A 9,292-nucleotide genomic window follows, 5' to 3' on the forward strand; every position below is an offset into this window, starting at 1 on the left:
GTTTCCATGCTTGCTTTGTTTCTTCAAATGATGTTTTTTCTTGACTTTTAGCATGTCTTGTGATTTTTTTTTGAAAACTGGACATGATGTATCAGTTAATAGGAACAGAGGTATAGGACTTTTAGGATGAAATTTTATGTTAATCTGGCTGGGGGTTGGGCTGTCTGTAAGATTTGCTGTAGCTGTAGGTGCTTAGAGGCTTCAAATTATTTTACTGTCCTTGTTTATCTCTCCTGTTTCTTTGGGCTTCTCTAAAATATCCCCTTCTGGTGGAGTCTACATCTTTCAGCTTTCAACTATAACCCACTGTTAAACTGAAGCCCTATGGGCATATGGTGATAAGATGTAGGGAAGGGAAAGCTTTCTATAATCATATAATTAAATCTCAGACTTTAGGGCCCTGTGTCCCTGGATTGTGACATTCACAAGTGTTTCTTAACCGATTGTCCCCACTTATGTGAGAGAAAAAGCTTAGCAAGGGCTGGAGGCAGAGAATTGTCCTTACCACAGATGGGATAATGTTCAGGTAAAATCTTTTCTTCTGGAGAATTGGCTTTGTTACCGAGAATAGTCTGGGTGTATTTCATAATGATTATTCCTTCCCTTCCCTGGCCAGAGCCTGTAGGGTATCTTCTTTGGATTTCCGCCAAGAGTACCTGGTAGTTTCTTAGAAGTAATACCCAATGAACTGTGAGGTCTCCCCTAAGATCATGGCCCCAGGAATTTCTTAGCTCATGCTTGTCTACACTGAGCCCCTAGCAATTCATCATTCTTAGCATTTGTGTTCCTATCAGTTTATGGCTTTAGCCTCATCTGCTCCAGATTAATTGATCTCAGCTATGTCTCTCTGAACGAACTCGTCTCTCCAGATTTTGGAGAAGTTATTTGTCCTGCAATCTCAGTTCTCCTATGGCTCCAAAAAAAGGCATTGACTTTTAGTTTTTGCAGATTCTTCTTGTTAAAAGTGTGGGAATGATGACCTCCAAGTTTTTTAGATGTCAGATCTGAAACCGGAGGTCCAGTGAGAAATAATTTATCGCTTATATTCTTTAGAATGGCTGGCCCACGCTGCTACAAAAAAAAAGTAGATGGACTTCAAGTGGGTTTTATAATTGATTTTAAATTATTTACAATTAATGTATCCCCTTATTGCTTCGTTTGGGAAGACCACCCCTCTCATCCACCTTAAGCCCTTTGTACAAACTGTATAATCTGTCTGGTTTTCTACTACCCTTCTTCTCATGCTTTATCCACTTATTAGTACTCATCCTTTAGTTCTCAACTTAAATTTAACTTCATAAATATTTCCCTCACCTCTTAGACTAAGTTAAATCACTTTATATTCTTTGACCTTCTGTATACACCCTTGGTAAAATTTAACTCCCTTGAAATTACTTTATCAATGTCATTCTTTTGAAGGAAGCGATCATTTCTGTATCTCTAGTACTTACCACAATTACTTGCACTGTGTGCACAATTATTGGCAAAATGTAGGTGCTTAAGACTGATTTGTTGATTGATACTTAATTGAAGGTATGATGAAAGATTTGTATATCTAGCTGAACTGTTTTCAATGTGCAATGGTAATAAAAAGACATCCTTTAAATGTAATACTGGACAAAAAAATTGCTTGAGTTTGTAATCCAGCTAATCAAGGGATAAAACAAAACCAGAAATCATGCATGACTGGAGAATATGTAGTATAAACAATGAATTGGCAACAGTAAATCCAGTAAAACAGAAAAATTTTTAGCACAAAACAGACTGCAATTTGTTATGATTCTTGAAACAAAAGCTACATGATGCAAAAATAATAATTTGACAATAACAGAATGAGACAAAAATCATAGAATGTGATAATAGCTAGGAGGTGTTAAATCTATGCTGTTTTGTTTCTAAAATTGGTGGATTGTATGTTTAATGATCTATTTAAAATTATAATGGTATACATTAGTAGGAAAAAAAAACAGATTATAACTTCCAAATTCTTTTGGCAGAGTATGCGTGGGGAGCAAACAAAGTAAATAGAAACTACATAATAAGAGTTAGAAATTACAGAAAACATCAAAGAAGCATGAAAAACAAAAGGTATGAAATAACACAGGATTCAGACTCTCTGTGTATATGTACGCATACACACAAAAATAATTAAACAGGAGTAAAATCATTTACTAAATGGAAAAAAATGCTTTGAGTAAAATATATAAACTTAATTATATGCTGTTAAAAGAGACATATTTTTAAATAGTGATTCTGAAAAATCAAAAGTATAAGTGTGTCCAAGGAAATACAAGAAAGAGTGTGCAAAGAAAAAAGAAACAGAAAAAAAGGCCTTATAATAATAATATTAGCAAAAATGGAATTCAAGACAAGAAAAATATCACTTGTAATGTTTAAAAATATAATCCAAATTGAAGATGTAAGTGTAATGTATGAACCAAAATATTATTTTCGGGAATACAAAGCAAATGCTCAGAAATACAGTACTAATGGAAAACTTTATCTCACTTCTCTCAGTCCTTGAGAGGTAAAACATGCAAAAAGAAATGTAAAGCCATAGGAGACTAAAAATTATAATTATTAAGATTGCTTTAGTTGATATGCGTCTCTTCATTTCTGTACTTAGCAAATGGATAATGTTGTTTCTTACTAGTTACTAAAAAACATTTGCAAATTTTGTCCTTATACTCCTTAACAGAGGAAACAGACCTAGGGAGTTAGGCTTAAAATATAAAAGTAACTATTTAGAATGATGGAAGTATTTTGATTATGGATGGTGGTGACAGTAGGTAGCACAACACTGTGAACATAATTAAGGCACTAAAATGTAAATATGGGGCAGTACGACAGTGGCTCAGTGGCAGAATTCCTGCCTGCCATGCCGGAGACTTGGGTTCGATTCCTGGTGCCTGCCCATGCCAAAAGAAAAAAGAAAAAAAATTATATATGAATGTGGTTAAAAGGGGATGTTAAGTTGTATACACAGTGTCTAAATAAAACTTCAAAAATCTGTAGCTGATAGTACAATTACAGAAATGAGCTTTCATCACTTGTAACAAATGTATCTCTTCAGTGCAGGGTGTTAATAATAGGATGGTATATAAAAATCCTGTACTTTATGCATGACTGTTCTGTAAACCCACATCTCTAATAAAAAAATATAAAATAAATTATACAGACCATATTCTCTGGTTACAATACACTTACAAATAAAACCAAAAACTTAATACTGTTATGCACAAGAATGGGTACAAATAAAATGCAAATGTTTGGGAATGAAGAAAGTTCTTTCTTAACATTCCTTATGTGAAAAAAGAAGACTCAGGAAAAAGTTGCATAACTGTAGGTACATTCATGATCAAACAAGAAATAAAAAAGTAATTTAATATTGAACTCATATGTTGAGAAGGGAATAATTAAATAAATCTGAGGAAAACAGAAGGAATAAATAAAAGTAATAATGAATTAGAAAAAAATAGAATAATATAAAGAGAAAGAGCTAGTTCTTTGAAAACAAACTTCATTAAATAGAAGACCCACTAATTTAACCTTTCAAGAAATAAGCGAGAGCATATAGGTACACAAAACTCAATTGAACAATGGAAAACCACAGGTGTGGGAAAAATGAAGGAAATTAAAAGAACATATTTTGCATTTCAGTTAATGAATTTGAAAAACTTATAAAGGAGTTGAAATTTATATACTAGAGTTCAGGTTTTATAAACATGTAGTTAAAAAAAACAAGTGATCTATACATTTTCATAAACTCACATCCCAATGGGTGGTAGAAAATTACATTAAATTTGCCAATTAGAATATGTCATTTTCTTCAAGATAAAAGAATCTCTCTCTGTCTTTTTTTCATTGTCCCTTTTGGGTAAATGCTCAAACTTTCAGGTTTTCTCATCCCATTTTACCCCAAGATATTGCCTGGGTAAGATTGGTCCCCAAGCGTCTGTGTGTTTCAGGGATAGATGGAGAAGGGTAGGGCTCAGATGTATGTAGGATCCTTATGCCTTGCTCGGGCCCCTCATTGGCCTCTGGCATTGGGCTCTGTTTCTGGTGAAACCTCTGGTCTGCATCTCAATCTGGGGATTATTAATTGGGAGTCTGGCCAGCCTCTATGTGAGGCCTCTGCTTGTGCTTGTGATTCCCTTGAGAACTGGTTGAAGCTATCCTGTGAATCCTGGGTGGGGTCATTTACCCAGATGTTCTCTCTCTCTCTCTCTCTCTGTTTTTTTTTTTTTTTTTTTTTGCCTTTCCTCTTCTGTAGTGACCCTTTGGCAACCTCACTACCTTATCAGCTATCTTCGGCATCTTTCCACAGGGCATACAGGAACTTCTGGATCTTTCCCATTCTGAGCACTATCTCTAACCATCTACCTACTTGGTGAATTCATTCTGCAGTTTTTACTCTGCAGTGATTGTCCCATTTTGATGTGGGTTGATTATCAGAGACGTTCCTCTGTCTACTACCTTGAGGACATGTTAGCTTTCTGATAAACCCGGATGGCATTTTGGGAGAAGGAGTAGAGAAGAGGTAAATGAGATATTTTAAACTGAAGGAAAAAATTTTAAAGCAGCAGAAAATGAGCTATTTTAAATTGGCTAGCTTTCCCTCTCTCTGTCTTCCTGCACTGCTTACTGGGATGAGGGCTCAAGAGCAACACTGGATCAGGCAGAAAATAAGAAACCTGGATATTGTGCAAATCTAAAATGTAGTTATTAATTTCTTGGCCCCACTACATTTAAAACATTTTCAGATGTAATCTCATCAACTGTAAATTGTGTTGCCCAGAAGTTGCCCCTTTCAGAGACAGGACATACTCCACCTTGCAAAAAGAAGTTAATCAACTTGATGGTTCAAAGCTGACGTTTTTAGGGGTCTCTGCCAAATCAATAGTTTGATAGTAGAGTAGAGAATTGTTAGGCTTGCTCTGAGGTTGCTTTGGCAAGGGGCAAGATGACTCCACAGAAGATGCTCCTGATGGTCTAATCTGGGGGAAAAGACGTGGCTAAAAATCAGAGGACCCACAGACCCAGAAAATACTGAAGTGGGGCCACCCAGACCCTGATTGTACCTAAAAACATCCAAGAGATTCATCACCCTTGGATTTCAATACTGGAGGCCAGTGAGTTCCAGAGGGTAACAAAGAACCATACACATGGACTCAAGGCATCTCCTTCATTTAGAACCTGTAGGCTTTTAAATGAACCTGATTAAATCTTGGATAGATGGGAGAAATCCAAAGACACTCAATATTTGCTCCCCAAATACAAAGTTTTTCCAAAGGAGACTGAATTTACTTTTTTAAGGCTGCAGAGACTAAGGTGCCTTTAATTGGAAAGTTTTAATTCCCTCCCCTTACTGCCTAGTAGGACATAGGCCCAACACCAAAGCAAGTTATAGAAAATAAAGGAAAAGCCAGTAATATCAGACTAGGTAATTTAGACAAAAGTTCCCATGGAGACAACTGAAAAAATATATATTTTGTACACTCGTTCACATGCACACACACATATACACACACAAATATATATGCACATGTGATACATTTATATATACATGAAAGCATCATCTAAAAATATCACAGTGCTAATAAGATAAAGAAAAATTACTAGACTGAGATGTAGGGCAGTTTGCAAACATACAGAAGATTTCTGTATTGGATCTGAAATTGACAGTAGGTAGGCTGAGCAGTATTTGGGAGAATTAAAAGGACAAAAGTCAGAATCTGGGGATCACTATGTATGGGGCCTCTGATAAACCATCATTTACTGGGCTGAGATACTGAGAGTCAGAACTCTGAGAATAAGTATGGACCATTTTGTAGTCATCTTAGTGGCATAAAATATATTAATTCTTGAACATAGGTGTATTAGTTAGGGTTCTCTAGAGAAACAGAATCAACAGGGAACACCTGGAAATATAAAATTTATGAAAGTGTCTCACGTGACCGTAGGAATGCAGAGTCCAAAATCCACAGGGCAGGCTGCGAAGCCGATGACTCCAATGGATGGCCTGGACGAACTCCACAGGAGAGGCTCACCAGCCAAAGCAGGAATGGAACCTGTCTCCTCTGAGTCCTCCTTAAAAGGCTTCCCATGATTGGATTTAGCATCACTAATTGCAGAAGACACTCCCCTTTGGCTGATTAAAAATGGAATCAGCTGTGGATGTAGCTGACGTGATCATGACCTAATCCTATGAAATGTCCTCATTGCAACAGACAGGCCAGCGCTTGCCCAATCAGATGAACAGGTACCACAACTTAGCCAAGTTGACACCTGTCCCTAACCATGACAATAGGTTAAGATTTTCCTAGATCCCAATTACCAAGCAGAGAAAATGAAAATATTCTCTGGAGAGAAACATTATTTGTGACTTGAAGATATAATTACAAACATCATTTCAAATGACATGTATAGCACATAATCAAAGAAAACCAGCAAACAAGGAGACAAAATAAATTGGGAGAACTAGCAGAAAAATCAGAAAACAGAAAGAAACTCTAGAGGCCTCAGATATGTGTTCAACAGACATAGTCTATTAAACTATGTTTAAGGCAGCAAAGCTGAGCTTGAAAATTTCGGTAGAAAGCTGGCAACTATAAAAAGTGATATAGCACATTTGCAGAACAAAACAAATGCTGGAATTAAAAAATACAATAACTGAAATTAAATTCTCAAAGGATATATTAATATCAGATTAGTCACAGCTGAAGAGAGAATTAGGTAGGTTAGAAGAAACTATATAGACTAAAGCATAGAAACACAAAAAAGATGGATCATAAAGAGCAAAGAGGAAGAGATTCCAGGTTACAGTGAGAAAGTTTAACAGATTAATTTGAGTCCATCAGGAGAGGAGAAGAAAAGGCAGCAATGTTAATATTTTCAGAGATAATGGCTAAAATTTTCCATAGCTGATGAGAGACATGAATTCACAAGAGAATTCCAATGAATCTTATGCTGGATAAATAAAAGAAATACATATCTGGATACGTCATAGAAAAATGGGATAAAACAAAATTATGCAGAAAATCTTCGAAGCAGGTGGAGAGAAGAGTCAGAGTACCTTCAAAGAAACAACAATGAGATTTATAGTTGATTTCTCAATAGCAATGTCAGAGGCCAGTAAACAGTGGAATGCTATCTTCAAGATGCTGAAAAATGACAGCCAATCTAGAAGGCTCTGTCCAGTGAAAACATCCTTCAGATATGAGAAATCTTTTTTAAAAATCATCTAGATCAACAGATGCTGAAAGGGCTAGTCTTACACTAAAGGAAATTCTAATGGTATCCTTCATATTGCAGGAAGATAAGTCTGCTTTAGAAGATCAGAGTTATAGACAGAAATAAAGAGCAATGAAAGGGTTAAATATAAATGAAAACTGTATAAAACAATAACAAGACTGTTCTAGTTTGCTAGCTGCTGGAATGCAATATACCAGAAATGGAAAGGCTTTTAAAAGGGGGAATTTAATGAGTTGCTAATTTACAGCTCTAAGGCAGAGAAAATGTCCAATTAAAACAAGTCTATAGAAATGTCCAATCTAAGGCATCCGGGGAAAGACACCTTGGTTCAAGAAGGCCGATGAAGTTCAAGGTTCCTCTCTCAAGTGAGAAGGCATGTGGCGAACACAGTCAGGGCTTCTCTCTCAGCTGGAAGGGCACATGGTGAGCAAGGCATCATCTGCTAGCTTTTTCTCCTGGCTTCCTGTTTCATGAAGCTCCCCGGGAGAAGTTTTCCTTCTTTATCCCCAAAGGTCTCTGGCTGGTAGACTCTCTGCTTCATGGTGCTGCAGCATTCTCTGCTCTCTCTGAAAATCTCATTCTCCAAAATATTTCCTCTTTTATAGGACTTCAGAAACTAATCAAGACCCACTCAAATGGGTGGAGACATGTCATCCCCTAATCCAGTTTAACAACCATTCTTGACTAAATCACATCATCCAGGGAGATGATCTCATTACAGTTTCAAACATACAGTACTGAATAGAGATTATTCTAGCTTTATGAAATGGGATTTATATTAAAACATGGCTTTTCTTAGGGGGCACATTTCCTTTCAAACCAGCACAAAGACTCTTGTGGTGTTTAGGATCTATCTCTATCAATCTGTCATCTACTGGTTTATCATATATCTTTCAAAATAAAATAATAAAATACATAAAAATGATAAAAATGTAAATTGGAATGAGGGTAAATGTAGTTAAAGTATTCTAAGGTCGTTGTCAAAAAGGAGGTTAAAATGATCAATTAGCAGATTTTGACAAGTTCAGGATGTATGTTGTAGTTTCTAAGGCAACTATTAGAAAATAAAGAAATGGAACATATAATTTACAAAGTAGTAGTAAGAGCTAGATGAATTAAAATTGGTAGATGTATTTGAAAGAAGGCCACATCCTTCTCCTGGAGTTTGCATCATCCACAGATATCATCTTTTATCAATTAACATATACCAACATTCCTTGATCACTTTATACAAAGAGAGGAGTGGGTTGCATTGGGGTGAAGAAAAAATGGTCATCAAGTGGCATCGAGGAGTAAGGAGTTTGCCAGTTCCATCCATAGATTTTGGGGTTAATGGGGACTGAGAGAGTGAAAAGCACTCGCTTTCCAGAGAAGAAATGTGTATGAGGAACAATAATCGTTGATAATTTTAAAAAGGTTGTTCCAGAGGACATAGTTGAAAGGCTTTGGAGAAAGGAGAACAACTGGAATTGGATCAGCAGGGAAGAAGCTAAGACCCCTACAGAAAGGCATAGATTATCAGAGGAGTTTGCTTCCTAGGCAGTGAGCAGGCATAACAGTAGTAGATGGCATGCTGAATTGAGCTGACTGAAAGATTTTCTAATTAATCAGTCCTATAAATCTCCTAGTGGATCTAAATCATGTTAGAAGGACAAGCCAAGGACTGGGTATAGGGTTTCCAAAAAGTCCTCGTCTTGGATAAATGGCCTTCAGTCTAGTGTGCTCTCGTAACTCATACAGTGTAAAGGCCGTCAACCATTTGGCCTTCAGGTGACTTCAATCACATCTGCCTTGAAACTTTGCAAGCTGTAAATATTTTCTAAAAATAGTGTGCCTATCACAAATTGAGTTTACCCTTCCCCCAAAGCTAGGTATTTTTTGGCCATGTAGCCATCCAAAAACTCGAGGTCACCTTTCCCAAAAGAACTGAAGAGTTCAATAAACAGCAGCTGAATTGTGTTTGATAATTCTTCCTTCCTTTTGCAATTCTAGTAGGTACTTTGTTGCTCATGGACTTATTTTGATTTCTCACATGTCA

Source organism: Tamandua tetradactyla, chromosome 4 (genome assembly GCF_023851605.1).
Source record: "Tamandua tetradactyla isolate mTamTet1 chromosome 4, mTamTet1.pri, whole genome shotgun sequence".
NCBI classification, from domain to species: Eukaryota; Metazoa; Chordata; class Mammalia; order Pilosa; family Myrmecophagidae; genus Tamandua; species Tamandua tetradactyla.